At 37.3% G+C, this 16096-nt stretch overlaps 1 protein-coding gene and 1 long non-coding RNA gene across 10 annotated transcripts in view; one reads left to right on the top strand and one right to left on the bottom strand.

Annotated features, from left to right (window-relative positions):
• The window catches only part of ADAMTSL1 (ADAMTS like 1), a 1005193-nt gene that overhangs the window by 272108 nt on the left and 716989 nt on the right, over positions 1 to 16096 (top strand). The window lies entirely within an intron of this gene.
• LOC146407006 (uncharacterized) lies at positions 6220 to 14247 on the bottom strand. Its single transcript, XR_014821156.1, has 2 exons — positions 10543 to 14247; positions 6220 to 10021 (listed from the first exon to the last, which is right to left on the bottom strand). It is a non-coding gene; the product is annotated as an uncharacterized LOC146407006 (long non-coding RNA).

Genomic DNA, 16096 nt, shown 5'->3' with positions numbered 1-16096 from the left:
TACACATTATTATATACAAAGTAGATAATATCTAGTTGCATCCATGTTGCTGCAAATGGCATTATTTCCTTCTATTTGTGGCTGAGTAATATTCCATTGTATATATGTACCACATCTTCTTAATCTGTTCCTCTGTTGATGAACATTTAGGTTGTTTCCATGTCTTGGCTATTGTGAATAGTGCTGCAATGTATACACTGTGAATAGGGGTGCATGTATACTTTTTGAACACTGTGAATAGGGGTGCATGTATACTTTTTGAACTATACTCTTTTCTGGATAAATGCCCAGGAGTGGGATTTTTGGATCATATGGTAGTTCTATATTTAGTTTCTGAGGAACCTCCATACTGTTTTCCATAATGGTTGATCTAATTTACATTCTCAGCAACAGTATAGGAGTGTTCCCTTTTCTCCCCACCCTCTCCAGAATTTGTTTTTTGTAGATTTATTAATGATAGTCATTCTGACCAGTGTGAGGTGGTATCTCATTGTTATTTTGATTTGCATTTCTCTAATAATTAGCACCGTTGAGCATCTTTTCATGTGTGTACTGGCTATTTGTGTGTCTTATTTTGAGAAATATCTATTTAGATCTTACGCCCATTTTTCAGTTGGGTTATTTGCTTTTTTGTTATTGTTGTTGAGTTGTATGAACTTGTATATTTTGGAGATTAAGCCCTTGTTGGTTGCATCATTTACACCTATTTTCTCCCATTGCATAGGTTGTCTTTTCTTTTCTTTTCTTTTTTTGATGAATGCAACTAGAGATTATCATGCTAAGTCAAGTAAGTCAAAAAGAGAAGGATGAATACCATATATCACTTATATGTGGAATCTAAATATGACACAGATGAACCTATCTACAAAGTAGAAACAAACTCACAGACATAGAGAGCAGATCTGTGGTTGCCAAGGGGGAAGGGATTGGGATAGACTGGGAATTTGGCTTAGTAGATGCAAACTATTACATTTAGAATGGAAAAGCAATGAAGTCCTACTGTATAGCATAGGAAACTGTATCCGTTCTCTTGGGATAGATCATGATGGAAAATAACAAAAGAAAAAAAAAGAATATGTGTGTGTGTTTGTGTGTGTGTATGTAACTGAGTCACTTTGCTATACAGTAGAAATTAGCACAAAATTGTAAATCAATGATATTTTAGTTTAAAAAAAAAGAATTACAGAGGTAATTCCTTAAACAACAAAGAAGACACATTTTTTTTCAAGAAAAATAAAGTGGAATTTCACAGTCACTTGCCCAGTTCCCTACTTCCCCAGGCAGAAAAAGAATGGGAGTAGAGAAAATAAACCCCAGCATTTGAGAAGAAATGGAGCATAAGAACTTTCCTGGGTTAGCACTTTTCTTAAGAATGCAAAGATATTAATCTTCAAATGTTTCGGACATTAGTTGTAAGGTTTGCAATCTTATTTTCTTTTAAGCTCACCCACTAAAAGAATAAATTCTCTCTCTCTTTGTGTATTATTTCAAAAGTAAAGTTTAATCACAAGTTAGGTAAGAACTTTAATTCACTTGTGCAAATAGAATAGGTTTGCACAAATATATTGTATAAAATTTATAATTAATCTCATTTTCAGAATCAAATATTTCTTTAAAAGTTGTTAAACAGAAAATGGCATTCATTTGCAAAAAGTCAAATGGACAAATCTATTCCAAAGGAAAAAAATTAAAATTATTAATTCCAATTTTACAAAAATAAAGAACTGATGTTTAGCACAGGAAACTAATCAGTATTCTAATAACTTATATGGGATAAGAATCTGAAAAGAATTAATATATGTATAACTAAATCATTTTGTTGTACACCTGAAACTAACAAAACAATGTAAAGCAACTATACTCCAATAAAATAAACCTTTTAACAAAAAGAGGTGGGGGGAATGAGGCACTTGTTGATATATATATATTTTTTAATGCCTGAACCTGTGGCACATGGAAGTTCCCAGGCTAGGCATCCAATCGGAGCTGCAGCTACAGGCCTATGCCACAGCCGTAGCAATGCCAAATCCAAGTCATCTCTGTAACCTACATCACAGCACATGGCAACACTGGATCCTTGACCCACTGGGCAAGGCCAGGGATCGAACCAACAACCTCATGGATACTAGTTGGGTTTGTTACCACTGAGCCACAATGGGAACTCCCAGGCACTCGTCGATTTACTAACTTGTAATGTCACGCTTTTTGCTGAAGTGGCGCCTCATTTCAAATCCAGAGGTCCAGGTCCAGGCTCTATTCTACTAACTGCTTCACTATGCAGAAAGACTTTCTCTTGCCATCAAAAGTGAGCTCTCTGATTTGGAGAAGGAAGTCATCATCTTTTTTGTGGATTTTGTGATGTTTATAATATTTATTTATAATGTAGTTATTCAAGTGATTTCATGAAGTAGAACTGGACATTGTCTCAGGATTGCTTCATTCATTTCCATACTGCAATGCTCTCCTGTAGTAATAGGAACATGAGATCAATTATCAAGCCACATACACATAGCTGAGGAAGGTGACCTGCAACGCCAGCCTTGCTTTTTTTTTTTTTTTTTTTTTTGGCCATGCCCCAGGCATGAGGAAGTTCCCACTCAACCCAAGGGACAGCAGTGACCCAGGCTGTTGCAGTGACAAGGCCAGATCCTTAACCTACTTCTCAAGGAAGCGCCAAGCTTGTTTTTAATTAGATATTTAAAGCACCTGTTTCCTTTGTCAAACCACATGTTGTGCAGTAAGGCAAATTTCTTTCATTCTTCTTCTTTCCTGATGATCCCATATGGTCCTGGTAAGTGCATTGCTTATTTTGGATAGGCATAACATCTTCTTTTAAAATTGAAGTTATTTTCAGTTTTCCGACCATTTAGAGTGTAGATGTTTATTGTACTCTTATTGCTATAATTAAACAATACATGTGAATCTGAGTTTATTTTTCAAGACTTTTCAAAGTGTGGTCAGTCCTGCCTTGGAGTAGAAATATTCTTTAAGAATGTACGTACATGGTGCTCTTCTGTACATGCTATATGCTGTGCACATTAAAACTTGGAGAAATTTGCATATTCATAAAAGTATAAATTTGGCTGAGTGTTCTCTCTAGATGGGAGCTACCTTATCCTATGAAGAGTGGGATGTTTTTGAATTTATGACATATATATTCTGTGCCATAATTTGACTTATTCTGTGACTATGTTAGGGCAAACTTTATGACAAAAATTGTTCATATCTTTTAATTTCAACCCCCCCCAAATCACACATAGGGACATATGACCTCAACAGAAATATAATGAAAAGATGGTTTTAATGGAAAATCAGTAACTATCTTTACCTGGCTTCTTTAATGAATATCCATTATCTTCAAAGAAATAGAACTGTTAGTGAACACTTTTAAAAGTTTTTTTTTTTTTTTTTTTTGTCTTTTTGCTATTTCTTGGGCCGCTCCTGCGGCGTATGGAGGTTCCCAGGCTAGGGGTCGAATCGGAGCTGTAGCCACCGGCCTACGCCAGAGCCACAGCAACGCAGGATCTGAGCCACATCTGCAACCTACACCACAGCTCACGGCAACGCCGAATCGTTAACCCACCGAGCAAGGGCAGGGACCGAACCCGCAACCTCATGGTTCCTAGTCAGATTCGTTAACCACTGCGCCACGACAGAAACTCCCTAAAAGTATTTTTTTAAGTGTATTTCAGAGTTTATGATTGTGCCCACTCAAATACAGATATGGTGGATATAGATATAAACATGTGTCACACACTCAGGTGTGCAATATGACTTTGGTTCTTTTTGTAATCAAATTTAATTCACACCACCCTATCTGGCTTAATGCAGGAAGTTAAATTAGTCCCTTCATGATAAATTTCATCCAAGTTAATAATTTGAGTACAAAATTGTTTGCCTGTTATATGCACACCCATCCCCATTATCTGAGAAGTATATATAAATACCACTGCAAATAAGAGGGAAAAGTGAATGGTTCTAAACTGGCTTCTTACTCAAGGTATTGCCCATCCCACTGGTTCTTGGCATAGATGTGGTTTATGGCCACTTAAAAGAAAACTTGAGGTGGAAGGAAAGGCAGCCTGGACCATTTGCCAGACAGAGCTCCAGATCCTTTCTGCTACCTACCCGCCAAAAAAAAAAAAAAGTGGCCTCGTTCATCATCCATCAGATTCCTGATGGCAACTGTCCAGGTCTTGTCCATCTGACCGAGCATTATCAATGATGAACATTTTGTCAGATAGGCCACCATTTTCTTTTTCTCTGAAAATCCCTGAGCCCCTCTGGAATCCATAGGATATTTTAGATGCTACTCTTGAGCCAAGGGAAACCAAAGTTGAGGGGGTAGACACATGAGTTTGGAGCCTCTGTCATTCATGGATTCATGCCACCATTTCTACTATGGTCACCAGGGTAGCGTATGGACTTTTCTCTGACACCTGATTATCTTCTTCACTAAGACAATGTAGGCAATGTCTTTCCTTCTCTAAGATCCCCAATCATAAAGTGGGGGTACATGCTGCCCTTTTTCCCAAGCAAGACTCTCTGATGAGTGAGAAGGGCATCCAGTCTCCAGATTTGTCTGACTATCTTGAATTCTTTTCATATGCTCCCTTCCTCCCTTTTCAGCTTCTTCTTCTTCTTTTTTTTTTTTTCCTCTTTGGGGCTGTACCTGAGGCATATGGAGGTTCCAAGGGCTAGGCGTCAAATTGGAGCTGAAGCTGCTGGCCTATGCCACAGCCACAGCAGTGCTGGATCTGAGTCGCGTCTGAGACCTACACCACCAGAGCATGTGGCAATGCTTGATCCTTAACCCACTGAGCAAGGCCAAGGATCGAACCTACATCCTCATGGATGCTAGTTGGCTTCATTAGCCACTGAGTCATGATGGGAACTCCCTCCTCAGCTTCTATGGAAGATTCTCATTATGTGGAAGTAGTTGGGAGAAGAGTGCATGGGGAAAAATTGGGATACTAGATAATATCTACTATTACATACTTGATTTTTAACCTCAGTCTCAGCATTTGAACTTAAAACTCATTAATTCAACAACTTGATTCTGACCTGGTCTGATACTCTTTCACTTGTGATTAATGGTAACCCCTATGTCATGTGGAGCAAATGAAAAAAAAAATCAGTTAATAGCTCAAATAAGTATTTGACCACACTATGTACAGCATTCAATAAATTATATACAAGTGAATAAACCAGGTTTTGTTTCCAGATTGGGTGACTTTGGGCACAATTTCATTGTTCCAGTTGCAGTTTTGAAGATGCCATACTGCTAAACTCGCTATTATTTTGAATTTGCCCTGCAGAATTAAATTTTATCATTGTAATAAGCATAAGTTATTTAAATACCATAACTAGAGGAGAAATGCTTTAATTTTGATTTAAAATAAGAGATATTGTTTTACAGATAGAACTTAGAAGTAGGATAAACTTTCCCTGTTGCCTTGTTCCCCAGTGTTGTCTGAAAGAGGGAGAGATTATTTCATCATCCAGCAAATAATTCCTAAATGTAATAAATGCTGACAGAAGTGACAAGCGTTCCGTTTTCTTTGAATGAATTCCAAAGTTCATTCCACTTGCTGCATACTTTTCTTGTTCTCCAAATAACTGCTGAAAAAAAGTTCAAAGTCTGATAGCAAATTTGCTTCAAAAGGGTTATGCACATTAAATATGATGCCTACAAGCTCTACCTGTGGTACCAAAGAGGGCATAGGGATCTGACTTTTTAATGCCTGAAAGAAGAAACTAATTTAAACAAGTTCCAGGCAGGTGGGTAGAGTAAAGGAGATGTCAGTTTTGTTCAAGTATTTCCTACACAGAACCTTTACGAGGATTTTTTTTTTTAATCCTTACCTACCAATATCAAAATATTTTGTTAGTCGTCAAACAGCACAGAGCCTAGGATGATAAGCTTCCTGTTTTCCAGGAGTCAGAGAAGGATGATTCACTTTCACTTTTCTAGTATTGTGGGAATTTCATCATAGCAAATACCTGGTCCTGACCAATTATGGGGCTTAGGTAAACTTTAGTAACCAGGCAGTCCCAGTCCCAAGAGACAGACTCAACCTACTTAGTAACAAACCATTTTAATGTAGGAATGTCAGTGAATTGGTCAACATTTCCTCAACCCATCTAGAGAAGAAAGAAAATAGGAGGCAGCACTGTTACTCTTTAAGAGTTGTGACCTTTGCCTTAAGAACACATCTGTATATATAAAAATGACATATTAAAAAGCTTGGACTATCCAGAACATGGTCAAGTTTCAGAAAATAAGTTAAATGGAAGTCATAAAAATAGTTATTATTGACTCACAAAGGCCACTTGGTCTCTTGTTTTGAGCATATTATTCTAACTTTGCATGTGCTTCTAACTAGATTAACTGGTATGCTTGTTGGATTTTAAGGTAGCCCCCATGATCCCTACATCCTGGTGTTTATGGCCCTGTATAATTCCTTCTCTTTGAATTTTGGGCAGGACGGGTCATTAGCTTCTAAGTTGTAGAACATGGCAAAGGCCATAGGATGTCATTTCTGGGATTATGTTACATAAGATCGCATCTTGCTAGAAGGCTTCCTTGAGAGTCTTGCTCTCCTTCCTGCGACCTTTGAAGAGACAAGTTATCATTAGTCCTACTGACACAGGAAATGATTTCTTCTAATAACCTAAAAGCTTAGGAGGGGACCCTTCCCCAAATAAGCCATCAGATGAGAAGCAACCCCAGCTGGCACTTTACAGCCTTGAGAGGGCCCAGCTAAGCCAGGCCCAGATCTCTGACCCACAGAAACTGTGAAATAATGCACATGCTGTTTTTAGACTTTAAGTTTGTGATAGTTATTAAGCAGCACAGCAAAGTTACACAATTGATTTCTTAAACTATAAAAGAGAGATACTGCTCTATAAGAGAGAGGTATTGATAATGACAAGAGAGATAACTGACAGTAAGGAGACAAAAGCTATGGAAACATAAAAGATACTAACAAAAAAAAATAGCTAAGAAACTAGTAGCTGGTTATACCAGTATAATCTCTAAACGCATAATTGAACAATAAATGGTTTTTGTAGTTATGATTGAGTCCATAAGCAGCAGAACTATCATGCAAAATATATTCTATGCAAGAAGGTAGAGGTCTCTGTAACACAACCATGAAAAAATTTCATAATCATTAGTGTGGCATTGGACATGTTTGACCATGGATCTTGGAATTATTTGAGAATTTGATATTTATCCTAGGATTAACTCAAAGAGATCATAAAATAAATATTTACAATCAAAGAGTTAAACATAAGCCTTTCTCACAATGTGATATGTCAAGGATGCTTATGGAATATGAAGTGAGAATTTTAAGTTATGAATAAATACTTGAGCTAAAAATTCAAGTATCACTTACTTCCATGTAGCCTGTGGGTAGTTTGGCCTCTGTTTCCATACAGGAAAGGAACCTGGAATTGGCGGCAATAAAGAATGGCTGATCATGGTGGTGGGCTATAAATTGGTTTTTCCTTTGGCTTTCAGGGTATGGAAGGGAGAAAGTTTCCTTAGTGTGTGGAAGAGCTAGTAAGGGAAACAACCACCATCTACTGCTTATTAAAAATACCTAAACACTAAGCATTTTTCTATAACCGTGCCATAAATCTGCTTGGGGTGATCTTTCATGGTCTTCTCTGCATCCCATGGGGTTTGGAATAGGAAGAGGTCATGTGAATAAATGTTGCAAATTCTCTGAATTCTGCACAAAATGAAGCCCTATAATCTAGTTCCAGCTCAAACATGTACTCATCATGTCACCTCCCTGAGATTTAGTTTTAGCAATTATAAAATGGGAATAATATTCTCTACCATAGACATAGACTATATACATCATAAGCCCCTTTGAGAGACTGTAGATCAATTTTGTTGCAATATTTTTGGTGAATCGTGCTGATTTAAAAAATGAGCTGTCAAACATATTTATGAATTCCATAAAGGTGAGGAGTTTTGAGAAGGATCCCTCTTATGGTTTGGATATGGGATCCCATTTCAGTTTATAAAGCACTGTTCATTGTAGCTTATCAACTGATCTTCTTGGTTATGGGAAATAGGTATTATCATCATATTGTGTCAGTAGTGCCTCTTACTGCTATGTGGTGTACAAACACACATGAACACATGCACCAACATTATTGATTATTGAAAGACGGAGTTGTTCAGTTTCCTATAACTGGTGAAAGGTGGTATCAGGACTGAGATCAGAAACTTTTGACTGGATCCCACATCTCACTTTGAAATATTTATACAGAAAAGAATCATTTACTTAAACACAGAAGTAAACATCTCTTGAGAACAAAGATACTTCTGAGCCCCAACACTGCCTTTTCATTGGCAACTCTCTTGCCATGTTCTGAGTTGCTGACTCACATTTGGAGTGATGAGCAACTCAACCTCAACCTAACTTCTTTCTGTCCATACAGAGTTTTAGGTAAGCAGGAAGACCTTGCCATCAACCTCTTTCTAGTAACACCTCTTAGTGGAGTCCATTCCTCATAGAAGATGGTAAAAACAGTTTTTCTCCTTGTCTCTAGAACCCTGAAGCAAATTAATTCACATTTAAAACATTGTTACTCTGAAAAACTATATTAGATTATAATCAAAGAACAAAAGTTAAATACAACTTGCCCATGCATTCCTATTGGAGATTATTTATTCTTTAAATTATTTATTTAACAATCTAGGAAGTTCCCATCATGGTGCAGCAGAAACAAATCTGACTAGGAACCATGAGGTTGAGGGTTTGATCCCTGGCCTCACTCAGTGGGTTGAGGATCTGGTGTTGCTGTGAGCTGTGGTATAGGTCACAAATGTGGCTCAGATCCAGCGTTGCTGTGGCTGTGGCTGTGGCATAGGCCAGCAGCTTTAGCTCTGATTTGACCCCTAGCCAGGGATCTTCCATATGCCACAAGTGTGGCCCTAAAAAGACAAAAAACTAAAGGGTTTAAATATCTAAATAGTAAATTAAAAATACACTTGAACAAAAAATGTATGTAATATGGTCCGTATTTTGGATTTAAAATAAAGAAAAGGAAATTTAAATATATGCATTCATGTATAGGAGACTAGAGAAACGTGAAGGAAGCAGCTTGATTATTTGGTTTCTTAAGTGCATGAAAAAGTTGGAACCTATTAATTTTTTTAAAGTATATCCAGAGTTTTTTTTTTTTTCACTTGTAGCATAGATCAAATAATAATTTTGAATTTTAAAATTATCCAATAAATATAGCAAAAATAAAGAAGGATGGAAAGAAAGAATGAAGGAAAGAAAATGAACAATTATTATCACAGATGAGGGACTTCACTTGATAACTCATAGGTATAATTTATTGTTTTTCATTAAAAATAGCTTGTGTACAATTAGGCAGTGTATTTCTCCTGTACTTCAGTAAATATTTTCAAATGCCATTTATACATTTTCTGTGATAACTATTGCTTATGTTGCTGAACTTGAGATTATGGTGGATACTGTAAAGTGGGTTAAATATATGATAAAGCCATTCAATCACTCATTCCTTTTTAAAAAATTTACTTATTTTTTATCTTTATTATAGTATAGTTGATTTACAGTGTTGTGTTAATTTCTGCTGTACAGCATAGTGATCCAGTCATACGTATATACACAAACATTCATTTTCCTCAGATCTTCCATCATGTTCTACCACGAGAGATTGGGTATAGTTCCTTGTGCTGTATAGTAGGACCTCATTGCTTATCCATTCTAAGTGTAATAGTGTGCATCTGTCAACCCCAAACTCCCCATCCATCCTTGACATTACTCATTATTAGAGTAATAAACATCAAAACTACGATGAGGTACCACTTCACACCTGTCGGGATGGCCATCATTAACAAGTTAACAAATAACAATTGCTGGAGAGGGTATGGAGAAGAGGGAACCCTCTTTCACTGTTGGTGGGATTGTAAATTGGTGCAATCAGTATGGAAAACTGTATGGAGGTTCCTCAGAAACTAAATACAGAACTACCATGCCGGGGCCAGCTCAGCAGGATGGGGAAGAACGGGTGCTGTGGAACTTAAGGAAAAATAGTTAACATAAAACAAGACACAGAGACATTTATCTTAAGTAAAGGTGGGAGCCGGGGGACTCAAGGTCTCAGGGACCAAGAGCGCGGGACTCAAGGTCTCAGGGACCAAGAGCACCGGGGAACTCCAGATCTCCGGGACCAAGAGCACACCTCAAGAAACCACACTGCTTTTATTGTGAGATTAAGTGAGGAGTGGCTATGGGTGGATGATACAGGGTTTGTTTAGAAAGCCACTTAGGTGGTAAAGGGTTAAGCTCTTACTCTGACCTCTAGGCACATAACAGTACTTAAGCTTAAGTCACTCATGCCTTTAGGTCTTTGCTCTTAAGCTTAAATCATTTACCAGCACTGTGACTGTTTCTCCAAAGAAGGAAGATGGGATAAAGTAAGACAAGAAGATGGGATAAAGTAAAGAAGGACAAGATGGAGTTTTCAAGGAAACATGTCTTGCAACACTACCATATGACCCAGCAATCACACTCCTGGGCATATATCTGGACAAAACTTTCATTCAAAAAGATACGTGCATCCCTATGTTTATTGAAGCACTATTCACAAAAGCCAAGACATGGAAACAACCTAAATGTCAGTCATTTATTCTTCTAGCTAGGGGCAGGGGAACACAGGATGAACAAACTATAAGAAATGAAAAAGACCTAGGAGACAAATAAAAGAGACCTAGGAGAGCTCACAGACTGTTTAACAGCAATGGCAAATAATTGGCATTTCTACCATCTCTGCTGGCTCCCCCATCCCCAACTCATGTAAAATCTCTGATGTTACTCTTGACTACTAAATTCAGAGTATCCTTCAGGTTTCCTCTTAACCATAGACACCAGCAGCTTTAGGACCTGTTTGGTATGTAACGCTTCTTGGGAATTTGATGCCCATGGCGTCTTTCTATTTGTCTTGCCTCTCTTATTTTCTCATTGGCCCATGAAGATGTGAACTAAACTAGTGAGTTTTGATGATAAGTTGTTATCTGGGAACATAGTAACTGTCTTCCAGACAGCTGTCATGTGGAAACTGTGACTTTTTTTGGATGAGAAAGGAGACAAATGGGTGAAAATCAATGAAAGACAACTTTCAGAGATTTTTTTTTTTTTGCTTTTACTTATTTTTAATTGATGTACAGTTGGTTTACAGTATTATGTGCTTTTATTTTTTATTATAGAGATTTTAAGGCTTATTTTAAGGGAAAATAGTGCAGCGATTAGAACTGTCCCATGAGGTATTGAGTTCTTTTATTGCCAAAGCTATTCTAATGGATTCAAGAATATTGTAAAGGTGATTTATAAGTGAACCGTCATTTGTCCTTTCACTTGTCTTATACATGCCTTTTATGATTTATTTCATTGTTTGTAATTATTTGTTTATCTGTTTACTCACCTATGACATGATGGTGATTAATTCATTGAGTGCTGTTATGAGCGAGGTAGCCCTAAGTCTTGTTAGCATGTTTCTTGGTTGTTGTTTTTTTTTCCCCATTTAATATTCACCATACGAGTATGAAGCAGAAGTGAACCTTGTTTGACACGTAAGGAAACTGAGGCGTAGGAAGGTTAAATGACTTGTCTAGGTCACTGTGTTAGCAACTTTGGGGTCTTTACAGTTGCGCAGTCCAGCTTCCCAAGACAATTAGTGGCTGAGTGATGCTTGGATGAGAACAGTAATAGGCTTGAGTAAGTGGGAAAAGCTGTCTCTTGAGTAAATCATTTCTATTTCCCACCAGCTAATTGGAGACAGGCGTTAAAAGGAAGGGATTAGTTCCACTCCAGGTTGCCAGGCTGAAACTTGTATTGCCTCCAACAGAGGTGGGAGGCAGGGGGCACAAGAACATTGTTCAAGTTGAGATCATAGAGGAAATGGCTCTTGAAATGGCTCTGAATAGCCATATTGAATTTTTTTTGCTATAATTTCATTAACTTTCAAAGTATACTTATTAGGTAAATTTGGTCATTGTTATTTGCAAAGCTGCAAAGTTCCCAATTGATCTAAGCTCTACAAAAAGCTAGGTGATGTCTGTCTAAGATTTTTCTCAAGATAACTGCCAACCAAATGCAAGACTTTATGTTGAGCCAGATCCTGCAAACCTAAGTAGTCTTTTTATACTGCTCCAGAGGGCAAGGTTGAATGCCTTTTTCCTCCAATTTTATTTTTAAAAATTCATTTGAAAGTTATGGAGATGGTATAGTTTGAACTATGTATGCCCTTCTCATTCTCTGCGCACACAGGTCCCTCAACTACAGAGAGTAAAAGTCTCAAAAGAACTAATTTCTGTTAGGAATTACCTCTTTAAGCCCCCAGAATTATGCAAGGCTTCAACTCTATTATAGAACGGTTTGGAAGGTATGGTTTTTTTCAAATTTCTCAAGTTCCTTCTTTTATGCAGCCCAGTTTTGTGGAATTTTAAACTCTCAGAGAACTGCCCTTTGAAAGGTTCTGTACTCTCTCTCTATCTAGTATTATTCAATAAATTATTTTCAACAAGCAAGTCAAATAGGCATATTAGTCTATGTATTGCATTTAAACAGCCCTGTTAAACTGGCTGCATTTTGGCAGTGGGCCCAATTAAAGGTTGTCATAATGAATTTATCTAGAACAGGAATGAGCCCCGTAAGGTTTCAGATAAAATGTACGTTTTTGTAGAAGTAACCTCGAAGGGGATCCAGCACTGCAAATTGTATAATGTGATACAGAAGCTCAGAAATTCATGGGAATGAATAGTCTTCCAACTATGTCATATATTAATCAAAATGGTTTAGTGTCAGCTCTTGCTTTTAAATTCCAGTGAATAAGGAGACAGCTTATTTTCATAAGGATATCATGCTATGTGTGTACTTTAAGTGCAACGTTATATGAATGAATTACGCTTGTCCAACCAACTCCTTTTAATCCCTGACCATTTAAATGGAAAATCCATCTAAGCTGACTTTATTCCATGAAAGTCACTTTTCAGTGGGGAAGATTAGGAGCTGTCATTGTGATCAGCACACTCTTGTACTTTAAACACAGGGCTGTTATTATGCCTGTCTGAATTTTATCCTTTTCTTTGTTAATTAGAGTGACTGTTTCCACCAGATTTCAGGCTAGGCTTTTTATTGATTGTTCTCAAACAGGGAGAGAATTGAGCTATTTACATGATAAGAATTAATTTCTGGCCCTAGGTTTAGAGACAGCTTTCTCCAAATTTGAACCCATTAAATAAATCATGGGGATCCTGCCGAAGAATTACAATTATTCTTTGAAATTTGACCAAAAGAATTTTTATTGCATATTAATTTTTTAAAATAAATTAATTTTATTTGATTTTTCCCAACCCGTCTAATCTCTTTGGTTTAACAAACTGTTTCTTCTCAGTATTTATAAATTCCACAGCAAGGCAGGAAAGAACAGTTCTGACCACTCACCACGAGGTGGCGCCATGTCGTTGCCGTTCTAAAGTAGTGAGTTTGCTCTAACACACCCCAAGGGCAAATAAGCCAACTCATTTTTCTCATTAACCTGCCTGCAGGTGTCAAAATAATCCAAATTTCCACATGAAATCTGGGATGATGTTACAAATAAGCAGATGAAAATTATCCTCTTATAATAATTTTTACAGTGGTAAAGAGAACGGGAGAGGACTCCAAAAGAAATATTTAGGTCATATATTTCTGCTGGAAGGTGCCAGTTGGGGACTGGGTTTAGTAAGGAATGTTTATGAACAGACCTTGATATTTTCCCTGGGTGGCTGCCTGCCAGACAGTCATCTGGCCTGATGGATTGAGGCGGGGGGAGGGGAAAAAGAAAATAGCTTGCATGCTTGTCCCTCCCTCCCTCCCAGAAAATTGCTAGTAGGAGCTTCTGTTGGTGCCTCCAGTCTCCACATTCCCCGCCCTTACCATACCCTCCCCATCCCAGAGGCCAAGGGAGACAGGCCTGCTAGGACTGGGAGGCCCAGACACCATGGATTGGAGACTGGTGGTGTCTTTGGCAATAGAGAACACACCCATTCTGGGCTTCTGTTTTTCTCAATCCCTGGAGACACAAACCTCAGTCTGGGAGCCTGGCAGGTTCTGCTGAGGGCCTGGAGGAAGTGGCCTTAACTTGGGACCAGACAGGGCCTCTTAGCTGAACATTAGAACCCTGAATTCCAAAAAAAAAAAAAAAAAAAAAAAAAAGGCAGAGTGCCTGTTGTGGCACAGAGGAAGGAAATGCAGTTAGTATCCATGAGGATGTGTGTTTAGTCCCTGGGCTTGCTCAGTGGATTAAAGATCCGGCATTGTCATGAGCTATAGGTTGCAGATGTGCCTTGGATCCCACGTTTCTGTGGCTATGGTGTAGGTCAGCAGCTGTAGCTCAAATTGGACCTCTAGCCTGGCTACTTCCATAGGGCACAGGTGCACCCCTAAAAAGCAAAACAAAAACAAAAACAACAACAAAAACTCTTCTTGAAGTCTCTGATTTTGTTAGGAAGGCTTCTTCCCTGAATCAAATCACCAGCTTAACATTGAGTTGCCAGCACCAAGACCCAGCTTCCATGAATTTCCAGGCCTGTTTATTAAGTTGTCACTTAAAGACTGCAAATAATTGTGGTAACTGGCATCAGTTCTTCTAGCGCTTTGTTAAGCTTATTATTCCAGAGACTTGTCTCATTTTATTTCTTGGATATTTTATTATGGCCATATCCTTTCTACATTTCTTAAAGTTATAATACAGTGTTCGCAAGAAGAGAGTTATTAAAAGAATTTGTAGGATCTTGCAGTAGAAACTTTATTGATATTTTAGTCATCATTGCATAGTTGTCCCCATGATAAACACAATTAAGATCTACTTGTGATGAAGGAAGCTACTAGATCCATGATTTTTGATATTGATGCTTTTGTCCTTCCTGACTGTGGCATGTTTTTAACAGTCATTTTATTTTTTCATCTTGCTGTCTTTGCTCTTAAAAGTAATTGTCTGTTTAAAGAAAAGGTAAAAAAAAGTTAATAGGAATACAGGGATTCTTGGTTGCTGCTCACTCTATTCTAATAATGCCTTATTCTGTTTCTTCTCTATTTTAATAAATCAATGATGATGTTCCTACAAGACCTGTTTTCTCAGACTTTGTTATTGGAAAATGCCATTACCCGGAGCATCTCAAGAAGGTAAAATTAGAGATTGAGATTTTCTTTGATCTGGACAAAAACTATTTATATTTTGGTTTTTTTAGATATACTAAAGACACGCTATCAAGTTAATGGTCTGAATTATGATTATTAGTGGATCAAATATAATACAACTTAACCATATTGTGGGGCATGGCACCTGGAAATTTATCCCACCATGTATGTCTAATGTTGAAGAAAGCATTAAACTTGTTGAACTGTCTTGGAATTTAATTTTCATAATGATTTTCAGATAAAATAAATAAAATTTTGGAAGCTATAATACTCTCCAGTGGTACATGGGAGTGACCCAAGGTTCTTGGAGAAGACATTTCTAGATTCTTTTCACTATGTAATTTATGAATCACTTCACAGATGTTCAGTGTTACACTTTTACTGGACTGAGGAAATATTTAGAGTACTGTTTTGAATAATTGACACAGAAGAAAATGTATAAACATAAAAATACTTAATGCATAGCTTGAAAAAGGAAGAAAAGCTTGACCAACTTGAAAATTTATATAATTCTATTCCCAGGAGGTTTTGCTTATTCAGCAGCTTTTACCTCAAGTACTGCGTGAAATACAAACTTTAAAAGTAGATTATTTCTGCTTTCTATAATTCCTATGTTAATTTTATATGTAATAGACCTGAGAATTATCTAACCAGAGACCTGAGGGCTATAATGAATATTTAGACAAAATGTGCTGAAGAAATTAACGTAACAGTAGGATCAGTGGCCACCATTGTACCAAATCTGTGTTGGGTCTCCAAGATTCTTTAGTTGGGCAAAACAAATAAAGTTACTATTGTTCGGGTTTTCTATTCCTCTCAGAACATATACCCAGCCAATTCAAACTGTTTTCCATGTTATATTT

This window comes from Sus scrofa, chromosome 1, assembly GCF_054392235.1.
Source record: "Sus scrofa isolate SSC_HxYL_T2T_F1_AM1 chromosome 1, Sscrofa_HxYL_maternal_Yorkshire_Landrace_v2.0, whole genome shotgun sequence".
Lineage (NCBI taxonomy): Eukaryota > Metazoa > Chordata > Mammalia > Artiodactyla > Suidae > Sus > Sus scrofa.
Note: the sequence above shows the minus strand (reverse complement) of the source record. Positions and strands in the feature narration are given on the sequence as shown.